The sequence below is a fragment of the Pantherophis guttatus genome, chromosome 2 (genome assembly GCF_059756535.1).
Source record: "Pantherophis guttatus breed Tessera chromosome 2, ASM5975653v1, whole genome shotgun sequence".
Classification (NCBI taxonomy): Eukaryota; Metazoa; Chordata; class Lepidosauria; order Squamata; family Colubridae; genus Pantherophis; species Pantherophis guttatus.
In genome coordinates this window covers 8,583,491-8,606,294 of record NC_142064.1, presented here as the reverse complement: position 1 = coordinate 8,606,294, position 22,804 = coordinate 8,583,491, and positions in this window count along the sequence as shown.

The window sequence follows — 22,804 nt, the reverse complement described above, 5'->3', positions numbered from 1 at the left end:
GATTCTCAACAATTAATTATCAGGGAAGGACGCCTAAACAAAACTTTTTCTTCAGAATAGTCTATCAATCAAATCTTCCTTCCTTCCTTCCTTCCTTCCTTCCTTCCTTCCTTCCTTCCTTCCTTCCTTCCTTCCTTCCTTCCTTCCTTCCTTCCTTCCTTCCTCCCTTCCCTTCCCTTCCCTTCCCTTCCTGTTTCTTTCTGTGTTTCTTTCTTTCTCTCCCCCTCTCTTTCTCTCTCTTTCCCCCTCTCTGTTTCTTTCTTTCCCTTTCTCTTTCTTTCACTCTTTCTCTCCCTTTCCCTCCTCTGTTCCCCCCTCTCTTTTTCTTTCCCACTCTCTCTTTTTCCCTTTTCCTTTCCCTCTTTCTCTCTTTCCCCCTCTTTCTCTTTTTCTCTCTTTCCCTCTCTCTCTTTCTCTCCCTTCCCCATTTCCCTTGCTCTCCCTTTCCCCCTCTCTTTCCTTCTCTCTCTTTCTCCCTCTCTTTCCTCCCCCTCTCTTTTTCTTTGCCTCTCTCCCCCTCTCTTTCTCTCTCTCTTTCCCCCTCTCTGTTTCTTTCTTTCCCTCTCTCTTTCTCTCACTCTTTCTCTCCCTTTCTCCCTCTCCCCCCCCTCTTTTTCTTTTTGTATAAAAAGCTGTTTTTCATAGCAAGAGGTCCAGCAAACATATCCACATAACTGGATTATGAGTTCTTTTCAACTCCAGGAAAATGTTTATAAGGTAATATCCTTGTATTATGATCTTAGTGATGATGATAATTTGGATGGTGATGATTGGCTATTGCGTCCAGGTAACTGAATTGAGAATTCTACTCTTCATTTTTTCATAGATACTGAAAAAAAACAGCTCATTTAAGAAGAGGGCAAAGAGAATCAGCATTCAAAGCATGAATTTTTAAAGGCACGGAGTAATTCCTGGATGTCACTTCCAATTACCGTCCTGTGTTTCATTCTTTTTGGAAAAATCCATCGCTCACCTTTCTCCTGTTCACACCTGGCTGCTACAAGGTCATTTGCTAGGGTCAGGTATCAAAAGTTCTCTGGGAGCTTGTTAATGCCTTCCTGCCTTAAGATCAGATTTCTACAGCTGCTTTAAGCTACATTTGGCTTAGAAGAGGCCATTTCTGATGTTCAGCTGCTCCAGGAGCCAAATTCCATCCAATAAGAAAGGAAACCTCAAAAGGATTATATAGTACTTGCTGCGAGGTCTGATGTCTTCTCCAAAGCACCCGAAGACAGGACAAGAAATAATGGATGGAAGCTCCTTAAAGAGAGATCCAACCTAGAATTAAGGAGAAATTTGCTGACATTGAGAGCAATTAATCAGTAGAACAGCTTGCTTCCAGAAGTTGTGGGTGCCCCATTACTAAAGATTTTCAAGAAGAAAATCCCTTCCCTTCCCTTCTTCACCCATTTATCCCCTTCCTTTCCCTCCCCCTAGTTTTATCTTTTCCCTTCCCTTCCCTTCCCTTCCCTTCCCTTCCCTTCTTCCCCCATTTATAACCTTCCCCTCTTCCCCCATTTATCCCCTTCTCTTCTGTAGGAAGTTAGCACCCACCCCTTTCCTGGAAGAATGAAATATTTTGGGAAATATTAAAAAGGCAGAATATTATGTTTCCCTGGATGAGAAATGGAGAAGCATGTTTTTAAAGACAAAGCAGCTCCCACCTTCCTGCCCCCACCCTTTTGTCAATGGGCCAGAGGCAGAAACTCAATCTTTGTCAATGGACCTTCATCTGCAACACAATAGCAACAGAAACTAACACAATGGGACCCATCTAGACAGAAACTCACCACATGGCACCTGGGAAGATTACATCAGCCAGCAAGGCTAGCTAAGACCCCCCACCCCCTGGAGTCTGACAACCAATCAGGATACTCCTTCGGGGCCCCAGGAAGTTCAAAGCCAGAGAAAGCATAAAACCTGGAGACTCACTGTATCTGCCTCCTTTTCTGTTCAGGAACTCAAGCCATGTGATCCTGTCCACCATTAAACCATCTTTCCAAGCAGACTCCATGTTTCCAATGTCTTTTTCCCCACTTGGAGCAGAACCCAGAAGAATATTTCTTCCAACACTTCCCTCCCACTTGTTTTATCTTTTTCCTTTCCTTTCCTTTCCTTTCCTTTCCTTTCCTTTCCTTTCCTTTCCTTTCCTTTCCTTTCCTTTCCTTTCCTTTCCTTTCCTTTCCTTTCCTTTCCTTTCCCTTCCCTCCCCTCTCCCCTCTCCTCTCTCCTCTCCCCTCTTCCCTCTTCCCTCTCCCCTCCATCTTTTGAGAGGGTTACCAATGCTTCCTAAGCATACTCAATGGGGAAGCCAGCAGGAAGTCAGAAGTTGCTCCTGTCTCACTTCTCTCTCCCCCCCCATCCCCCTTGGTCCTTCTGTTTCTCTGTTTAGGTAAGGAAATTGCCTCTGAACAATGACCCAATGGGGGCATGCGTTGTCTTGTGTAGTCTGGTCTGGCCCTCTAATTTTATTTCATAGTCCAGAGGACAGAATTCAGAATCTGACTTTTCTGTAGGAGTCAGGGAAATGAAGTAGATAATTCAGAAGCAAAGTGGGTGAAGGGGATAACAGAGAAGCCACAGAACAATCCCATTCCACACGATGTTGGGAGCCTGTCAGTAAGAATCACCAACATTCACACTCATGCACAGTCATGGATACACAGACACACATAAATAAATGCAGATGTAAATGTAGATGGAGAAATATATTTGTTTTCGTGAGTATCTTGGCGACGTTTCTGTCAGGGTGGCAATTAATCCCATTCTGCTTTTGGGTAATTGCACCTTGATTAGAGAACAGATTGAGGCCTTTCCTTGAAGTATACCTTAAGAAAATAAACCTGAAGATATATTTTCTAAGAAAAACTCATTTATTTGTTATAAAGAAAATAAAACATCTTACTAATCTAATTAGTTACATCTTGGCAAAGCTTTCCTGGCTACCTCTCTTGGCCGGAGAACAAAGAAAAGTTAGAAGAAAGTGAAGGAATGTGGACATGTGCAGTTAGCTTAGAGATAAGAACTTGGCAAGCTACGGTAAGTCTGAAAGTTCAAAAATAAGAGCTCATCTGGTAAATACAAAAATGCAGTGACAGTTTCAACGAGGTCCCACTCGTCATCTTTAGGCTGGTGTCTTCGGCTTCGTGCTTGTGCGAGGAAAGAAGATGACGAGTGGGACCTCGTCGAAACGTCACCAAGATACTCTCAATCTTACACGGGAAAAGACCCGAATACACCAAAACCTGCATACCTCTACCCGTGAAAATCTATGCAAACAGAAATATATTTGTGTATATGAACCACTTTAAATGTGGCCATTAGCCCTATAAGCAAAGAAAATATGCAGCCCATTAATTCTAGCAAATGGGCTCTTAGATTACAGATGAGTATGAAATTTATTGTATTTATTTATTTATTGGTTCGATTTATATGCCGCCCTTCTCCGGAGACTCAGGGCGGCTTACAATGCGTTAAGCAATAGCCTTCATACTTTTGTATATACCTGCTTAGTAGGGCTTTCGCCCCCCCCCAAGCGGTGTTCTTTTTTTTATACAGAGTCAGCTTATTGCCCCCACAATCCGGGTCCTCATTTTACCTACCTCGGAAGGATGGAAGGCTGAGTCAACCTTGAGTCTGGTGAGATTTGAACTCGCAGTAATTGCAGGCAGCTGGCAGCTAAGTGCTACTTTAACAGCACTTTAGTCCGCTGCACCACCAAGGCTCCTTAAAGCCTTAATAAGGATCCCCGTCTGCCTTTAGCAACAGGACTTTCTGGAATCTATCCATCTTCTGTGGTTTAATGGTGTTGGAAGAAATGTCCATCTGGGTTCAGTTCCAAGTGGGGAGAAAGACACTGGAAACATGGAGACTGCTTGGAAAGATGGTTTATTGATGGACAGGACCACATGGGTTTTTTGGGTCCTGGGCAAAAAAGAGCATGTGTGTGTGTGTGTGAGAGAGAGAGAGAGAGAGAGAGAGATATTTATACCCTCTCTTGGGCCCTGCCTTGGAGCTTCCTGTTCCTGTGTAAGAAATGTATTCTGATTGGTTGTCAGACTTCCATGGGGCCATGCAGGGGCAACTTTGTAGTGTCTTGAGTCCCAAGCTTGGTTGAATCTTGCTGGCTGATGCAATCTCCCCAGGTGCCATGTGTTGAATTCTGTTGCTAGATGGGTAGAGGCAGTGGTGAAATGTAAAATTTGTTACTACCGGTTCTGTGGGCGTGACTATTGCAATATTTTCTGGATCAGACTCAATAAGTTATGAGAGAGTTAAGAGTTCAAATATATTTTCTTTTATTTACATAAGGCATTCTATATTCACTGAATATTCACAGATAGAAGCAAAGAAGAGAGTGTGTGTAGCTCCTTATATATACAATGGGTGGAGCTAGATATGGGAGTGGTGAAGTATGAATACATTAAGAAATGAAGAATAAATTAACCCCTGACATCCCGTTCATATACTATTTACACATTAGAGAATAAGGCATTTACCTGTGACAAATCCCCCTCTAAATGCCGATTCGATATGCTACATTTATTACATTCAGATTCAGAACAATATAATACATATAATTTGGAAGTCAAATATTTATGTTGCTTAGATGGCAAAGGCTTTGTCAATATGTCAGCTAACTGTTACGATGTCTCACAATGCACTGCCTTAATAAATCCATCTTGAGATAATTGTCTCACATGTTTAAATTTTATGTCTATATGTCTAGATCTCTGTCCAATGGCGTCGGATCTAGATATTTCAATGGCTGCTTTATTGTCTTCGTGCATGACAAAAGGTAGTGCAGGTTTTTTCCAAACATCAGAAATCAGATCATTAAACCATACAAGGTTAATTGCTGCTTTAGATAAACAAACATATTCCGCTTCTGTTGTTGAAGTGGCCACTAAATCTTGTTTGCCAGTGTACCAGTAAACTGGACAATCGTTTAGGAGAAATAAGTAACCAGATGTACTTTTTCTGCATGAAGTGTCTCCAGCCCAATCTGCATCTGCGTAACATGTGAGTTTCGGTTCCTTGACATTATTAGGTTCTAACATTAAGCAAAAGTCTAATGTATTTTTTAAATATCTTAATATTCTTTTAACAGCTTCCCAATGATACATAGTTGGTTTGCTGACATGTCTGGACAATAAATTAAGGGGTAAAGCGATGTCAGGTCTTGTCCAATTAGAAATGTAAAGAAGTGAACCTATGATTGATCTATAGAACGTGTTATCTTTGAATTCAGGGGATGATTCATCAGCATTTCTTAGGAAATCAGTTTGCATTGGAGTGTCACAGGGTTTAGCATCATTTAGGTTACATTTGTTCAAAAGTTCTGTGATCTTATCTTTCTGAGAAAGCTTGAATCCCCTTTTAGTCTTACTAATTTGAACACCAAGATACTTATTTACTTTACCTAAGGATTTCAATGAGAAATGTTCATTTAACTTTGTTACAAATGTTTCTCTTCTTTCTTTGTGATTACCTATATATAAAATGTCGTCCACATAGATCAATACAAATTCTATGTAATCATTACCCTTTTTAACAAAGAAACAATTATCAGCAGTGGTAGCATTGAATTCCATAGTTCTTAGTACTTTTACTAAACAATCATACCATCATTTACCAGATTGTTTTAGCCCATATAGACTTTTGTTTAATAACCAAATCTCATTTTTATTTGTATATTGACTGTGAGGTGCCCTTACATATATTTCCTTATCTAATTTTGCGTGTAAATACGCAGTCTGTATGTCATACTGGAATACATCGAGATTGAGTGCTGATGCTACAACTAGAGCCGTTTTTACACTTTCAGTTCTTACTGTGGGGGAGTAAGTGTCAGTATAGTCCTCTGGATATTTCTGTGCATAACCTTGTGCAACTAATCTAGCCTTGTATAGAGTATTGCCTCCCTCTAAATTTTTAATTTTATATATCCACCTAGTGCCAATAATTGTTTTGTCCTTTGGTGCAATCGCAGGTGTAAATACATTTAATCCTTGTAAGCTTTCCATCTCTTTTGTCATTGCTAATTCCCACTTTTCTTTTTCTTTAGGAGGAAGTTTTAACACTTCCTCATATGTGCTAGGTGTCATAGTTTCTCCATCCATATGCATTATATAATCTTTATATTTATTTGGCATTTGGTTTCTAGTGTTTCTAATTGGCTTCTTGGGTTTACTATTATTGTCATGCAAATATCTTGCTTCCTTTTTTGTTAATGTATCTGTCTTTATTTTGTGTTGACTGTTTGTCCATGTTTTGGTTTTGTTTTTATATTTGTTGTCTTTTTGCTTTTCTACAGTTCTTTTCTCTTGGGATTTTGTATCTGTGTTGTTGTTTGGGAATATTTCATTAAGATGTATTCTAGACCAGTTGGCCTGTTCATGAAACACAGCTGTTCTGGAAACTATAAATTTGTTATTATTATCAATGAATCTGTATCCTTTTGTACCTGTCTCATATCCCATAAATCTAAGTCTTCTAGACACATTTTCTCCCTTTCTTCTTAATTGTTTAGGTATGTGTACGTCTGCGGTGACTCCAAAAATGTGCATGTGTGCTAGTTTTGGTTTTCTATTATACATCACTTCATATGGTGTCTTATTCACAATGCTGGACCAAGTTCTATTTTGTGTGTAATTGGAATATTGTAGGGCTTCTGACCAGAATTGTTTGCTTAAGCCAGCATCTTCCAATGTGCATCTAATCATGGTTTGTAATGTTGAGTTCTTCCTCTCTGCAATTCCGTTCTGGAACGCGGAAAATGGGCTAGATGTGTAATGTAACATTCCTCTGTCCTTCAACCATTGGGAGAATTCCTTAGACATGAATTCACATCCCCTATCTGTCATTATTTGTTTTATTTTGATATTGTGTTGTGTTTCTACGCGTTTGTAAAACTCTTTAAATTTTTGAAAGGTTTCATCTTTGTGTTTTAATGTGTAAACAAATCCATAGCGACTATAGTCATCCACAATAGTTAAGAAGTAACGTTTTTTATAAATGATTGATGGAGTCAGTGGACCAACCAGGTCCATGTGTACTAAATCAAAAATCTTGTTAGTTGACCTTGTAGATTTTCTAGGCCTGGGACTAGTTTTTAGTTTTGTAGATTTACATACTGAGCATTCCAAATAGTTTTCACAATTTTTTATTTTGACACCTTCTGCGTGTTCAGTCATTTTCTGTACTACAGGAAAACTGGCATGTCCTAACTTCCTATGTAAGACATGAGCACACTCATCATGAATTGGCTTACCTATTTTTGGTTTTTTCTCATTATGTGCATCCTTGTTATCATGAGCTATTTTACATTCATCATTGTCACTGTTGCTAATGTTTTCATTATCTAGTTCAATACAATCTTCCATATTTGAATCAATGTTGTGTAACCATTTCTCTTTAGTTATTAAATAAGGTAGGCCTCCTTTAATCATTACTGTGCCTATATCTGTTTTATTTTTCTCCAAAGTTGCTTTTCCTTTTGAAAACACAATATTAATATCAGAATCTCTGCTTAGTTTTATGGCACTTAATATGTTATGAGGTATCTCAGGTATCAGTAATACCCCCTCTATTTTTCCTATACCAGGCAAGGTTACATTTCCTCTTCCTAATACTTGGACCTTTTCTTGGTTGGCTACCTTTATTACAAATTTATCTTCTATAAATGAAGATAGTATGTTTTTATTATTAGTAGTATGATTGGTTGCTCCAGAATCAATAAGCCAATTATTATCCTCAGTTTGCTGTATGTTAGTGTTGTCTTGCTTGTTTAGTCCATTTAGTGAACCAGATTTTCTGTCCTTTGAATTATCTCTACCCCCTCTATATTCTTTGTAATTTGGTGGGCTTCTATATCTATGTCTATCAATGGAAGACTGTCTATGGATGTATTTGTTTCTGTGTTCTGACCTATGTCTTTCTTTTGTAATTTTGGGACAATCTCTTCTATTGTGTTCCCTGGATCCACAATTGTGGCATCTGAATGTTTCATTATATCTTTCTTGGAAAACCACTTTTCTATATGGTTTATGTTCAATGTGATTGTTAGAGCGGCTCTTCCTTGAATTGTCTTCAGCTATTAACTTATTGGATAGACTTTCTATGGATAAATATCCAAGATTGATTGTGTCTAAATGTGACATATAATTGTCCCATGATGGGTCAAGTGAGTTTATGATAACACTTTTCATTGTTTGGTCTGAAATCACCTCCCCCCTTAAATGTAGCTCAGCTCTTATTTTGTTTAAAGATATTAAATGTTCACTTATGGAAACCCCTGGTTTTATCCTAGAAGAAAAGAAATCTTTAGACATTCTTGTGGTGGTAGCTACACTATCACTGTGAAACAAATTGAACATGCATTGAATAATTTCTGAGACAGTCAGATTTTGCTTAATACTGTGATACATGGCAGGAGACACACTAGAAATTAATAAGAAAAATGCTCTATGGTGTAAGCAGTCTAACTTTAAAGTCCAAGGTCTTTTTGGGGGATTAGTGATGAAAAACAGTAAGTTTTCTTTCATAAAGACCACCTGGAGCTGCTGATACCATTCTTGTAAATTAATGCCATCTATTCTCAGCTTTGGGAAGTCACTGGGCAAGTTTCCGACATTATTAGGTCCATTACTTACAACCGGAGGTAGTCCGTGGTCTCGTAGATGGTGAAAATTACAAAACGGCGTGGGGATGCTCGCGACGAGTCTGCAGGGTCCTTTCGGCAACTCATGTCTTCCCGGGCCATCTGCGTAGTCTCGCGCATGCGCGTTGCTCATTTCGATCCTGGAGTCGTCGTGAGAGGTTCTCGTCGTTGCGGCTCGCTCGTTCAGCTCCTCCTCAGATGAATCAGTCTCCGGCTCGATCTTAGGGGTTCTGACGATGGCGTTTGTTCTTTTTCTTCTCTTGAGTGCGTTGGTGCTTTCATCGGTCTGCGGTGTGGGACGGTATTTGCAGGGCTCTCTTGGTTCAGGCGTCGGTGCTCTCGTCGTCAGGATGGGAGCGGGTAGATTTTGAGATGTTGGCTTGCTCGTTCGTTTTCTGGTTGACTTTTTGGTAATTTTTAGTTTTGGTCCAAATGCAGCAAAAAGCGTTTTCATTGCTGACTTTATTTGAGTATCTGTTGAATCACCTTCACTTTCTGATTCTGATTCTTCTGAGGTGTTTGATTTTTCTTTTTCGTTTTCGTTATCCAGTAGTGCCTTTCGCGCCAGAAATTTTGAATCAAGTTTTCTGATTGGCTCTGCTTCGCTCATTCTGGAGGTCTGTTGGAACCAAGATGGCTGCCATTCAAAATTTTGCACGGGATCACCATTTTTCTTCTTTATAGCATTCTTTTCTTTAGTCGTATCACTTACTATTTTGGAGTCTTTTGACTTTTCGGTGGCGATGTGCTTCTCTCTCGCTGCTCCGCTGTTTTTCAACATGTCTTGGAGGTTCGCAATGAGGCTTTCATCGTTTTTCTGGCTCTTTAACAGTTTTAATATTTCTGACCTGAGTTCGTTGTTTTCTATTTTAATTTCCTCTCGGTCACCATCTTCATCTATTATTTCTTCGTCTTCAGTTGTGTATTCTTCGGATTCTCTCGAAATTGCGTTTGTGGACTCATCTATTATTTCTTGATCCGTTTCCATTTCTTTGCTGTATGCCCTGGTGTTGGGCCTATCTCTCTTAGACATATTTAAGTTTTTATTGAGTCAATTTAACCATCCTCTGCTACCAGCTTGTTGCAATATTTTCTGGATCAGACTCAATAAGTTATGAGAGAGTTAAGAGTTCAAATATATTTTCTTTTATTTACATAAGGCATTCTATATTCACTGAATATTCACAGATAGAAGCAAAGAAGAGAGTGTGTGTAGCTCCTTATATATACAATGGGTGGAGCTAGATATGGGAGTGGTGAAGTATGAATACATTAAGAAATGAAGAATAAATTAACCCCTGACATCCCGTTCATATACTATTTACACATTAGAGAATAAGGCATTTACCTGTGACAGTGACTTAGTGGTGGTGGGGGTAATGTGACTGGGTGGGCGTGGCCAACTTTTTTTTTTTTACTTTTAAAAGCATTTTTTCTACAACCTCAAGAGGTTGCAGAAAAAAATGCTTTTAAAAGCCTTTGATGATCAGGCAACTCGGCTGGGATCATCAGAGGCTTTTAAAAGCATTTTTTTTCTACAACCTCTTCAGCCAAAGAGGTTGTAGAAAAAATGCTTTTAAAAGCCTCTGACGATCCCAGCTGAGCCGCGCGATCATCAGAGGCCTTTTTTTTACTTTCAAAAGCATTTTTTCAGCTGAAGAGGTTGTAGAAAAAATGCTTTTAAAAGTAAAAAAAAAAACAGCCTCTGATGATTGCGCGGCTCAGCTGGGCATGGGGGGGAGCAGGCATTTTTGCTACCGGTTCTCCAAACCACCCACTGCCATTGCTACCGGATCAGGCGATCCAGTCTGAACCGGGAGCATTTCACCCCTGGGTAGAGGGCTAATCCTACCTTTGTTAGATCTTGGGTGAAGGCATTTGCTTATGAGTAGAGCTAGCTATCTCTTTATCTCTTAAGTGCTGACATCTACTGAGGGCTATTAAGAAAGGTGGGGGCTATTAAGAGTGAATCTGCTTCCCGCCTCTAAAAAAACATGCCTTCAGGGAAATATAATATTCTGCCTTTTTAATGTTTTCTAGAATATTTCATTCTTCTAGGAGAGGGGTGGGTGGCTAACTTCCTACAATGGTAATTATTGTAGATGTTTCTTCTCCATGTTCTCGTTCTCCTTTCCCTGCTAATATTTTAGTAGATCCTACGTCAATCACACAGCTTCAGTGAACAGAAAAGATAAGATAGAGATGTCTTTAGCCTTGCCGTCACTGTCTGATAGGAGGAGATGCAGCCCAGGCATGCATCAAATTATTGTGGTTCATCACACAATCAGCCAGATGCTCAGACTGGAAAACTTGACATTTTCATCCACCTATGGAGTCCTTCCCAAGGGCCTAGGATAGGCAGATGCTGCTTTTTTGATGGTGTTAAAAATTATTGTCGCAGGATGTAAGCTGTTCCAAGTGAAAGGGCCTCTTGCAATTGACTGATGGTGAATTTGTCAATGACAATGGTGTGCAAATGTCTTCCAGTTGTTGTGGAGTTGCACCCAAGGTGCCCATGACTGTTGGTATGACCTTTGTTTGTATTTGCTATAGTTGTTCCACTATTTGCTATAAGAGCAAATATATTTGCTATATTTGCTATAGTCGTTCCACTATTCCACTATAAGAGCCTTGGTGGTGCAGCGGACTAAGTGCTGTTATGTAGCACTTAGTTGCCAGCTGCTTGCAATTAGTGCGAGTTCAAATCTCACCAGGCTCAAGGTTGACTCAGCCTTCCATCCTTCTGAGGTAGGTAAATTGAGGACCCGGATTATGGAGGCAATAAGCTGACTTTGTCGAAACACGGCTTATGGGGGGGGCCAAAAGCCCTAATAAGCAGGTATATACAAAAGAATGAAGGCTATTGCTATAAGTGCATTGTAAGCCGCCCTGAGTCTTCGGAGAAGGGCGGCATATAAATTGAACTAATAAATAAATAAATATTTGCACATCTTTGTATCATCTTCTTCTTCTTCTTCTTCTTCTTCTTCTTCTTCTTCTTCTTCTTCTTCTTCTTCTTCTTCTTCTTCTTCTTCTTCTTCTTCTTCTTCTTCTTCTTTTCCTTCTTCTTCTTTTCCTCCTCCTCCTCCTCCTCCTCCTCCTCCTCCTCCTCCTCCTCCTCCTCCTTCTTCTTCTTCCTCCACCTCCTCCTCCTCCTCCTCCTCCTCCTCCTCCTCCTCCTCCTCCTCCTCCTCCATTATGTGAATATACAGGAATAGAAACTATGGACATTCATTCATCAAAGAGACTTCCTTTTGCTCAAAAGTGACTAATCTGATTTTGAATTTAATAACGGCAGCCAGACTTCTGGTGGCGCAATATTGGAAGAAGGAAGAAATACCTACTATTGAAGAATGGACATTAAAAGTAGCTAATTTGGTGGAGATGGCTAAAATTTCTGTATATTTGAAGGACCGTTCGAATGAAAGATATGTACTGGAATGGAGAAGATGGATTGACTATATACAAAACAAATATGGGACTAAAAAGTTGCAAATAGCTTATGAATGAATTATTTAGATGATTTTTCTTTTTACTTTGATATTTTAGTACCTATGGCGGAGTTAAAGAGTAAGGGGAAGTTAAGAGTTTATAATTAGTTTGCTTATGTTAGATTATGTTTGCTAAATGCAATACCCTGTATTTTGCTCTGGGAAGTCGGGGGGGGGGGAGGGAGAGGGGAAGGGGGGGGAATTTGTTTGTAAAATATTTTAAAAGTTTTCAATAAAAAAAAAAGTGAAAAGGATGAAATCCCACAGTAAACATAATACTGCAAGCACCATCCAGTACATACCATTATTGTCCAGGATAAAGATCATCTACTGGTAGAGTTGATAAAGGAACTCTGGAATCATGGACACTTGGCTATCCCACTGGATTTTATCTTTTTTTTTTGATATTTTGCACTGAGAAAAACAGCACTAATTAGCATTATGTATAAACTTTCAAAACAGAGTGGATTCCGAAAGGTATCTTAGAAGCTCTGGAGGCTTTCTCAACTGCTGAGATTATAAGAAATGGAGAAACGTTCTGGAATTTACAGCCAATTGTTTTTAGAACACTCTCAAGCTTGGTACATAAAACATGCTAAGCTCTAATTGCAGATAAACAAGATATAATTGCTGTTGTTCCCATAAAAGTCCAGGATCAAGTAAATAAACCATATTATGCAATGGCCTGGGTCAGAAAGCATACCAAAACAATATCTGGGATCTCACAGCTTAGCTGACTACATGCTACCAGTCCTATGTTCTCCCCAAGGTCCAAAAATGTGCTGTCCCATCACACACACACACATAACAGTGATTTACTGAGATAATTAATACTCCCCAGCGATTCCCTTGACCAAAAATCCAGAATTGTCCCAATTAAGTCCAGCCAAAAGCAAACTAACGCTAGTCCCTAGACAGAGGTGGTATTCAGCCGGTTCAGAGCGGTTCGGGTGAACTGGTAGCGGAAATATGCCATCCTATTTAGGCATGTTTTTGAGGTCGGGCGCATGCGCGGAAGGCAGGCACGCACAGCAAACTGGTAGTAACAAAATGTGAAACCCACCACTGTCCCTAGAGCAATGGCCAATGAGTCCTCAAGGCACTTGAAAAGATCCCCAATCAAGATAAACCCACCAGGCAAAATTACATCCACAATACAAGAGGGTTCATGAAGCAAGAAAAATCCAGAGTTCACAAGGCAGGATCCAAATCAAGCCACGATGTCAATCCAAGGCAAGGCAGGAATCACAACAACCAGGAAACACCCAGCTAGGAAATGAACATGTTCTCAGCATCGCCTCAGCTTTTGGTGCAGCCCACGAAGAAGGGTGAGGCTGCTTCCTCATGAGTAATCTGGCTGACCTTCTCCATTCCTGCCTTTGCTCTGCCCTGTGTGTTTTTGGATCAAGTACAGAAGGCAATTCCTCCTCCTCATCGTTGACTGGCTACAGCTGTGTGCTTTCCCCACCTGAAGTCTCAGGGATGTCCTGCTGCAGCTGTGCTTCAGCCAAATCCATCTCAAACAGCTGCTCAGTACCATTGACCAACTCTTCTCCAGATGTGCCCAGGACTGGTTCATCCTCCTCCAAACTAACATTTGGAGAGGTATTTGGGGAAGTGTCCTGGAGAGTCATCACAAATATTCCTTGTGTTTCTAATGATCTTTGCACAATGAGGCTTTTAGTAGCACAGCTGGATCTCTGATGGAGGAAAACAAATTTGGCATAACATGGTCTAGGGCCAAAAATAATGATGAAAATGAATCTGAAGACACTTTCCTTTGACCCCCCATATGGGGTTCTTGGTCTCTGAGCTTAGTGCTGACTTCTTGCAGACATCAAAAGACTGATGATGTTACCTAGTTGAGTAATGAAACATCTGCAAGAAAACGATCAAGGTCAGATACCACAGTTCAACCCTGAGCTACAAATATTCTCTTCTACTGACCCCATATATCATCCAGTGGGTGAATGTGCAAATCTAGATATGGGAAGTTCTTGGTGCTCTCTGAACTTGATGGTTTCCTTGCAGACATTTCATCACCAAACTAGATAACATTGTCAGTGTTAGAAGAGAGTAGGATTAACCCTTATTTGTATATATTAGTCACTTGCCCTATCAATGTTGGTGGGAGTGTTCTTGATGGTTCCTTAATTAGACTGTTATTAACTGTTAGCTCATTTGTCTCCATTGGTAGTTCCTTAATTGGAGTATTGTTTACTTCTTGAATGTTGGTCTAGTGTTAATCTTAGAGTTAATCTGTGTTTATATGGCTGTTGATTGCTGGTGAGGAGATATTTTGGTCTTTGGGTTTTCTTTTGGGCTTTTTGATTGTCTCTTTTGAGCGGTAAGTAGAAGTTGTTTATCTCTTTGTGCCTGTTGATAGTCAATTTGTCAGAGTACTATTTTTGGAGTTGGCTTGATCAAGGATGCTCACAGTTTCCTAATTGAAACTCTGGTTGAGTCTGTTGATATCCTTCTTATAGTTACTATTGTTGAGTTAGGGTCTTTACCTGTGCATTTGGTTTTTCCTGCTTAAGGGCAGGACAGTACTTTTCTCACCACTGCACTGCATCTTTTTGTATAGGGTCCATTTCTTTAGTTTGTCAAGATCCTTCTGAATCACGACTCTATCCCCCAAAATGTTAACAATTTCCCCCAGCTTGGTGTCACCTGTAAATTTGATTATCTCCCTTTCTATCCCCTTATCTAGATTATTTATGATGTTGAAAAGCACTGGGCCCAAGACAGAACCTTGAGATACCCCACTGCATGATTCTCTAAATGTAGATCAGGGGTGTCAAACTCACATTGTCACAGTGGCATCATGTGGCGCATCGGGACTTTTCCCCCCTTTGCTAAACTGGGCATGGATGTGGCCAGTGCGTGACGCATCTGGCCCACGGGCTGGGAGTTTAACAGCCCTAATGTAGATGTACCATGTTTTCCCGAAAATAAGACCCAGTCTTATATATTTTTTGCCACCGAAAAAGGCAGCAGGCTTTATTTTTGGGAGTGGGTGAGTGTCTTCCACTAACTCACCTTGTAGTGGCAGCACCAACAGTTCCACCCAGCAGAAGCCTGCTGCCAGCCCATTTCTTCTGCAGCTGCTTGTTGCCACTTGTGTGTGTGTCACCCCCGGCCTCCATTTTGCTGTCAGAGGCCTTCAGGAAACACCTCTGCAGCTGAGAAACGGGCTCCGGATTAATGCGTGCAGCGCCCCCAGCCTACGTTTTGCCATCAGAGGCCCTTCCAGAAAGTCCTCTGCAGCTGATAACAGAGCTCCGGATCAATCAATGGGCACACGTGTAAAAATCAAGCTAGGACTTACTTTCGTCTTTGGTCGTATTTTCGGGAAAACACGGTAGTTCCATTGAGGACTACACACTGAATGTGGTTGATCAGCCGATTGCAAATGCATCTGATGGTGGTGATATCTATTCCACATTGTTCTATCTTACTAAGAAGTAGGCTGTAGTCTACTTTGTCAAATGCCTTATTGAAGTCTAAAATATATTATATCCACAATATTCCTTAATCCGCTCATTAGCTTTGTGTGTATATAGATTCTCATACAATCTTCTGTGCAAGCATAGCCTCATGATACTAATCATCCATATAAGAATTTTCTCTGGGAGATTTTGTTTTGCACACCATCTGTGCTAGCCAGATAGGACACCCTGTTGGCCCCTTTGAAAGTGGCCAACCGTGGTTATGTATTTGAGTTGATTGCTCTGGGATGTTATTATTGTGTCCTTGTTTATATGGTTACTCATTATTTGAATTCTATTGGCTTTTACTCCTAGGATCATTTGCTTCGAGTCACCATCAAATGATGGGTGGCTAGATAAATCAATGCAATTAAACAAATAATAATTTTACAAGATTTATATGGACACGTACCTCCAGGCAGTTCACAACACATACAAAAATAGCAAAATTTCACACACAATCAAGTGGCAAGCTGAGGTTATGTGGTGGAGTTGATTACGTTGGGGGCACGATTGTGTTATTATTGTATCCTATAGTTATTCGTTATTTTACTTCCGCTGGTTTTTTTATGCCTAGGGCTCATTGTTTACCACCACCATCAAAGGATAGGTAGCCATATAAATCAACAGCCTAAAGAAAGTAAATACATTCAAAATATTTATCGCATTTATTTGCCACCCATCTCATGATTCAAGGTGATGCTTCTTCTCCAAAGCATCAGAGGGCAGCATTGAGATATTATTATGTGGCATGGGAAAACAATTGCAATATGACAAAATCAGTAGCATATTTATTCATTTTATTTATTTTATTTTATTTTGAATTTGTATACCGCCCTTCTCCCTGAGGACTCAGGGCAGTGAACAGCCAAGTAAAAACATCAAGTACAAATATTAAAATACAATTAAAAAGACATATAAAATTGGCCCCATTAATTAAAAACGATAAACAAAACAATTAAAAACATTTTCAAAAGTGTTAGGCCAGCCCGGCTTGCTGGAAAAAGAAGTTTTAAGGGCACGGCGGAAGGAGAATCACTATAAAATGTGGTACAGATGGTATCTAGCTCCTTCAAGGCTAGCGAAAATGTACCTGAACGTAAAATCTGTTTGCTGGAAATGTAAACAAGCTCAGGGTACTTTCTTCCATGCCTGGTGGCTTTGCCCGGAAATTAAGAAATATTGGAGGAAAATAAAAACATGGATAGTAGAAATAATAGAGCAAGAAATTGAATTAGAACCAGAAATCTTCTTATTAGGCATGATTAAAGGGAACATTAGAAAAGACATAAAATATCTAACACTACATATAATTACGGCGGCTAGATTGGCACTAGCACAATTGTGGAAAACAGATCGTTTGCCAACGGACCAGGAAGTAATTCAAAAAATTTATACATGTGCAGAAATGAACAAATTAAACTTAGAATTAAAAGACAAGGAAGTCTCAAAATATTTTGAAGTATGGAATAGATGGTACAAGTGGATAAATCAAAAAGAAAAAAAGTAAAGACAAAATTTAGGAAAAATTAAAAATAATAAATAGGCACCGTCATGTAGATAGAGTAGGTAATAAGTCACTGTTTATATATGTGTGTATATATAAGTACATATATTCAGTTTGTTTGTGGTGATTTGTATTGTATATCTAATTTTATGATTGAAAATAATTTGTATATTTTTACCTTTTTAAACTTAATAAAGTTTGTTTTTAAAATGAAAAAAAAGAGATATTATGTGGACATGAAACTCTGGGCAGTTCACAAGTACAAAAATGGTTCAACACCCCTCCCCTTCAAAAATAAACATTTCAAACAACCAAGGTACCATAACATTCCTATCCCAAATATGATGATGATGATGATGATGATGATGATGATGATGATGATAATGATGATGATATCTCTTCAGTCATGTCCAACTCTTGCGATTCTATGAGCCAGGTCTCTCAACATCTTCTGATCTTGCATTCCTTCTTGAGTTTTTCTATGCTTTGGCTCAGTGGTGAAATTAAAAAATTTCCCCTACCGGTTCTGTGGGCGTGGCTTGTTGGGGGGAGGTCATGTGATTGGGTGGGTGTGACCAACTCGACATCACTTACATCGAGGGGATCCATTGTCGCGAATGGCAGGAAAATGGGGAGGGGAATATTCCTGCCTACCATCTTTCCCCCAGTCTGTGCTGAAATTGAGGAATGGATGACAGGCAGGAAAATCCCCTTCCCCATTTTCCTGCCTTTCATGAAAATGGCTCCATTCCAGCTGCTCCCCCCATCTCCCTCCCTCCTGGGGACTACCTTAAAGGGACAGGCTGCAACAGCTCCGTTCTGAATGGAGGGAGAAAAGTTAAGATTTTCTCTGCTGCATTTAACCTTGAATTCTGTGGCAGAGAAAATGCTAACTTTTCTCCCTCCATTCAGAACGGAGCTGCTGCTCCCTTTATGGTTCCCTCCCGGCCCCCTCCCTCCTGGGGACTACCTTAAAGGGACAGGCTACAGCAGTTCCATTCTGAATGGAGGGAGAAAAGTTAGCATTCTCTGTTGGGCTCCGTTACCTGAGCCTGTGTCATTGGCAGGAGAGGACTCCGAGAGTGAAGGAGAGGAGTTGGCAAGGCCTCCCTCTCTAGGACCCTCCTCTCTGGCAATGCCTTCGGTGTCTGCCGAAGGTCAAGAGATAGGCCCAAGGCCAAGCACATCCATGCAGCCACAGGTGGACAGTAATGAGGGAGATGAGTCTTGGCTGGATCCTCGGCAGCGTCGCAGAGATAAGCGCGCGCAACAGAAGAAGAGGCGTGCCAGAGATTAAGCTGAGTCACTGGACCACACCCCACAGGGTATAAAAGGGGGTGAGGTGGCCATTCAGACTCTGTGACGGACAAAACTAACTACTATTGAGTCACATTGCATCTTAGGAAACAACATTATCTGCCTTGGATTTAATTACGGACTGGACTTGACAGTTCTTGAACTGTGTGTATTTTGTTTATGAGTAAAGTCTTGGCAAGCAGCTACTGGGTTGCTGTCAATCCTCTTATCGAAAGAATTGGTTGTCTGTTTGTGTGTGTGTGAGAGAGACGGGGACAGAACATTCTCTCTCCTGCATTTAACATTGAATTCTGTGGAATATCGAGCGGCCAGAAGAGGTGAGTGGCAATCAACTTGGCGTGGGTGGTACCAATGAGGGGTGATTACTACCGGTTCAGCGAACCAATGCCAATAATCCCTAGCGGTTCGCCCGAACCGGTCGGATTTCATCCCTGCTTTGGCTGGTGTCAGCTTTAATGGTGTCCAGCCATCGAGTTCTTTGGTGGCCTGGTTTCCTTTTGCCACTAACTCTTCCAAGCATAATCTCTTTCTCCAGCGAATTCCCCTGCGTGACATGGCCAAAATAAGCGAGACACACTTCCAGACATGCTAAGTGTTATCTCTCTTACAGAGTTTCTCCACCGTGAAAGATGGATGGACTTCAACTCCCAGAATTCTCCAGCCAGTCAGGATGGTTGAGGAATTCTGGGAGTCAAAGTCCACGCTTCTTCTTAAAATCCCCCAAGTGGAGAAACGGTGCTCTCCGAACAGACCTAATGAGCCTTTAAGAAAAGAAAATTACCTTCGCCTTGCAAATTGTTCACTGAAGTTTCATACCTTTTTGAAGACTGAGAAATCTCCATCGGTATTTGCTGTTGTCACTTTAAAGTATCAAAGTGAGATTATATCCATTATAATCGCATTTTCTTTCCATTAAGAAAGGGGAAAAAAAGAGAAGAAGTACAGGAAGCTATTTAAAAAATACTGGCAAATACCTTCATGTTTAATTTTCACAGCTCCATTTAGCAGACTCAATGGTTGGAAAACAAGCGCTAATCTTCTACTTTGTGGGGTTCAATTTCCTTGTCATAGAATAATATTTCAATGGAATGGAAGAAGATGCAAGAAGAGCATCAGACGATGAATGTTAATGTGCAAAATCTCGAGGGACCTAATTTATCTGCCTCATCACCTCCCTCAGTTCCATAGACCGATTCAGGACCACTTAAATAAACCATAGTCTCTGATTACCAGACATCATTTTGAGGGCTGTAGAATTAAGATGAGTTAAGAGGCCCACTCGGTGACAACCCCTCTCAAACAAAATGGAATAAGGATAACTGAGTGTGTGAGTGAGTGAGTAAGTGAGTGAGTGAGTGAGTGACAGAAAAAAGAAAGAAAGAAAGAAAGAAAGAAGAAAGAAAGAAAGAAAGAAAAAGAAAGAAAGAAAGAAAGAAAGAAAGAAAGAAAGAGAAGGGAGGAAGGAAGGAAGGAAGAAAACGGATGGTAGGGGAGGAAGGAGGGAAGGGGAGGAGGAGGAAGGAAGAAAAGAAAGAAGAAAGAAAGAAAGAAAGAGAAAAAGATGGAAGGAAGGAAGAGGGAGGGAGGGAGGGAGGGAGGGAGGGAGGAAGGAAGGAAGGAAGGAAGGAAGGAAGGAAGGAAGGAAGGAAGGAAGGAAGGAAGATTTGATTGATGTACTATTCTGAACACATTTGTTTAGGCTTCCTTCCCTGATAATACTTTCTCTCTGATTTCTCTTTATTTGTTTGTTTGTTACTTAGAGGAATCTTATAAATCTATCGGGTAAGTATCGGGTGGGTTCTACTTAACTTTACTACCGGTTTACAATGGGGCTGCGGGTGCATGCGAGCGAAGCAAGTGATGTGCTTGCGCTCTTCTGCGCATGTGCAGAAGCATTTTGATGACGTCGGGGTCAGTTGGCAGAGCCTCCTGCCGGTGTTACTACCGGTTCTATACAACCGGTGTGAACCGGGGGCAACCCACCACTGGTAAGTATACATAAAATGTCCAAACTACATTTCAAGTGGCTCAGTCTCCATTTTTACCACTTCATCTTCTTCTAGATGAAACTGTAATAGATAGATGATCCGGAATTTTCATGCAGGTTGATTTTTCACAAAATATAGAACTAAGCCTAATCCTTGTTTAATGACTGCCTTATTTAACAATTGCCTGCAGTCACAACAGTGCTGAAAAAGTAGCGTTGTGACCAATTCTCATGTTTACAGAAGTTGATAAGCACAGGTGTGATTTTTTTCCCTAGCAACCACTTCACTTAATGACTAAGTTGTGCATCTCAGTGGTGGTCGCTAAACAAGGACTATGTAAATGCAACGTTTGGAAGTCTTCTCCCAAAATGTTGAAAACTGGGATGACTTGAAGGGGGTTAAATGTACAAGATAAATATATCCAGAAGGTTGAAACAATTTGTTGCTGTTTCTTGTATTAAATCTGGATTTCCTAAAATGGGACTTCGGCCAAAATCTATAAGAAATAATTGAAGAAAGGTAGACTGGAGCCTGAAGACAAAATTAAGCTAGAATGAGGTTATAAAATGCAATAATGAAATGAGTATTTCTGTATTCGCCAGACAGCTCAAAGGGAAATGCTTACATTGTCATTTAACACAGATCAGGAAGGGGGGAAAAAAAAGAAAAGAAATATTAAAATGCAGTTGTAATATTGCAAGTTAATGGGGTGATAGGTCAAGAAACTATCTGAGGATTGATCATTTCTCCTATTTATGGCCTCATTGCTAAAACATTTTCTCATGGTAAATCATCTTTATACATTCTTGTGTTGCATAATTAGGTGCATATTAAAAACCCCAATCCATACATGCATTCATAAATGATGGACCACTGGCATTTTAAAAGCTTTATCACTCAAATATCATTGTGGCTACGTCAAGAGGCAAGAGATAAACTCTGCTCACCAAGATATTTTAGCATATTAACGAAAATGTTCAATTCCATCAGTATTCCATCAGTCACCAGACCTAGTCAAGATCTAACTGGGAGGCAATATTTGAGTTTGCTTATAGGCTAAGTGATGGCAAACCTTTTCGGCACCGAGTGCCGAAAAGGTTGTGCGGAAACATCGCACGTGTGCGCGCCCACTCATCAGGGCCACGCTTCGGAAAAGCTAAACTTCCAGGTTCTTAATGCGCCTGCGTGACTGATGATCAGCTGGCCGATGCACATGCGCAGGCTGGTTTTCGGCACTGCCGCATATGCGAAGAGATCGCGCTCCAGAAAAGCTGAACTTCTGGGTTTTGGCGCTCATGAGCATCGACAATCAGTTGGCCAGCGCGCATGCGCCAGTGGTGAAATCCAAATTTTTTTACTACAGGTTCTGTGGGTGTGGCTTGGTGGGTGTGGTGTGGCTTGGTGGGCATGGCAGGGGAAGGATACTGCAAAATCTCCATTCCCACCCCACTCGAGGGAAAGAATACTGCAAAATCCTCCTTCCCTCCCCACTCCAGGGAAAGAATACTGCAAAATCCCCATTCCCTCCCCACTCCTGGGGGAAGGATATTGCAAAATCTCCATTCCCACCCCACTCTGGGGCCAGCCAGAGGTGATATTTGCCGGGTTTTTTTTATTATTATTTGATTTATATGCCGCCCTTCTCCAAAGACTCAGGGCGGCTTACAGTGCGTTAAGCAATAGCCTATAGCAGAACTGCAATAGCAGTTCTCCAAACTGCTCCAAATTTCCGCTACCGGTTCTCCAGAACCTGTCAGAACCTGCTGGATTTTACCCCTGGCATGCACACACCGGTTTTAGGCATTGCCGCGCACGCAAACGACAGCTGATCGTCACATGAGCATGCATGCCAGAAACCCAGAACACAAACAGGCAAGGCCGCGTGTGCCGGGCGACATGGCTTCGCGTGCCACTTTGGGCACGCGTGCCATAGGCTCACCATCACGGTTACAGGCAATATCTCAAAGACGCTCATCTTAAAAGCCTCCAGTGATGAAACACCCCACAACTTCTGAAGCTGTTCCACCGGTTGTTTGTTCTCACTGTCAGGAAATATCTCCTTAGTTGTAGGTTGGTTCTCTTCTTGATTTGTTTCCATCCGTTGCCTCTTGTTCTGCCTTCAGGGGCTTTGGAAAATAGGTTGACCTCCTCTTCTTTTTGGCATCCCCTCAAATATTGGAAGACTGCTATCGTGTCACCCCCTAATCCTTCTTTTCATTAGACTAGATCAGGGGTGTCAAATTAGGTCCATGGGCTGGGTGCAGCTTGTGATGTGGTCGGACCCGGCCCACAAGGCCGTCCTGGAAAATGTAAAGGTTTGGCCCATGTCACTTCAGCTGTTCTACTCA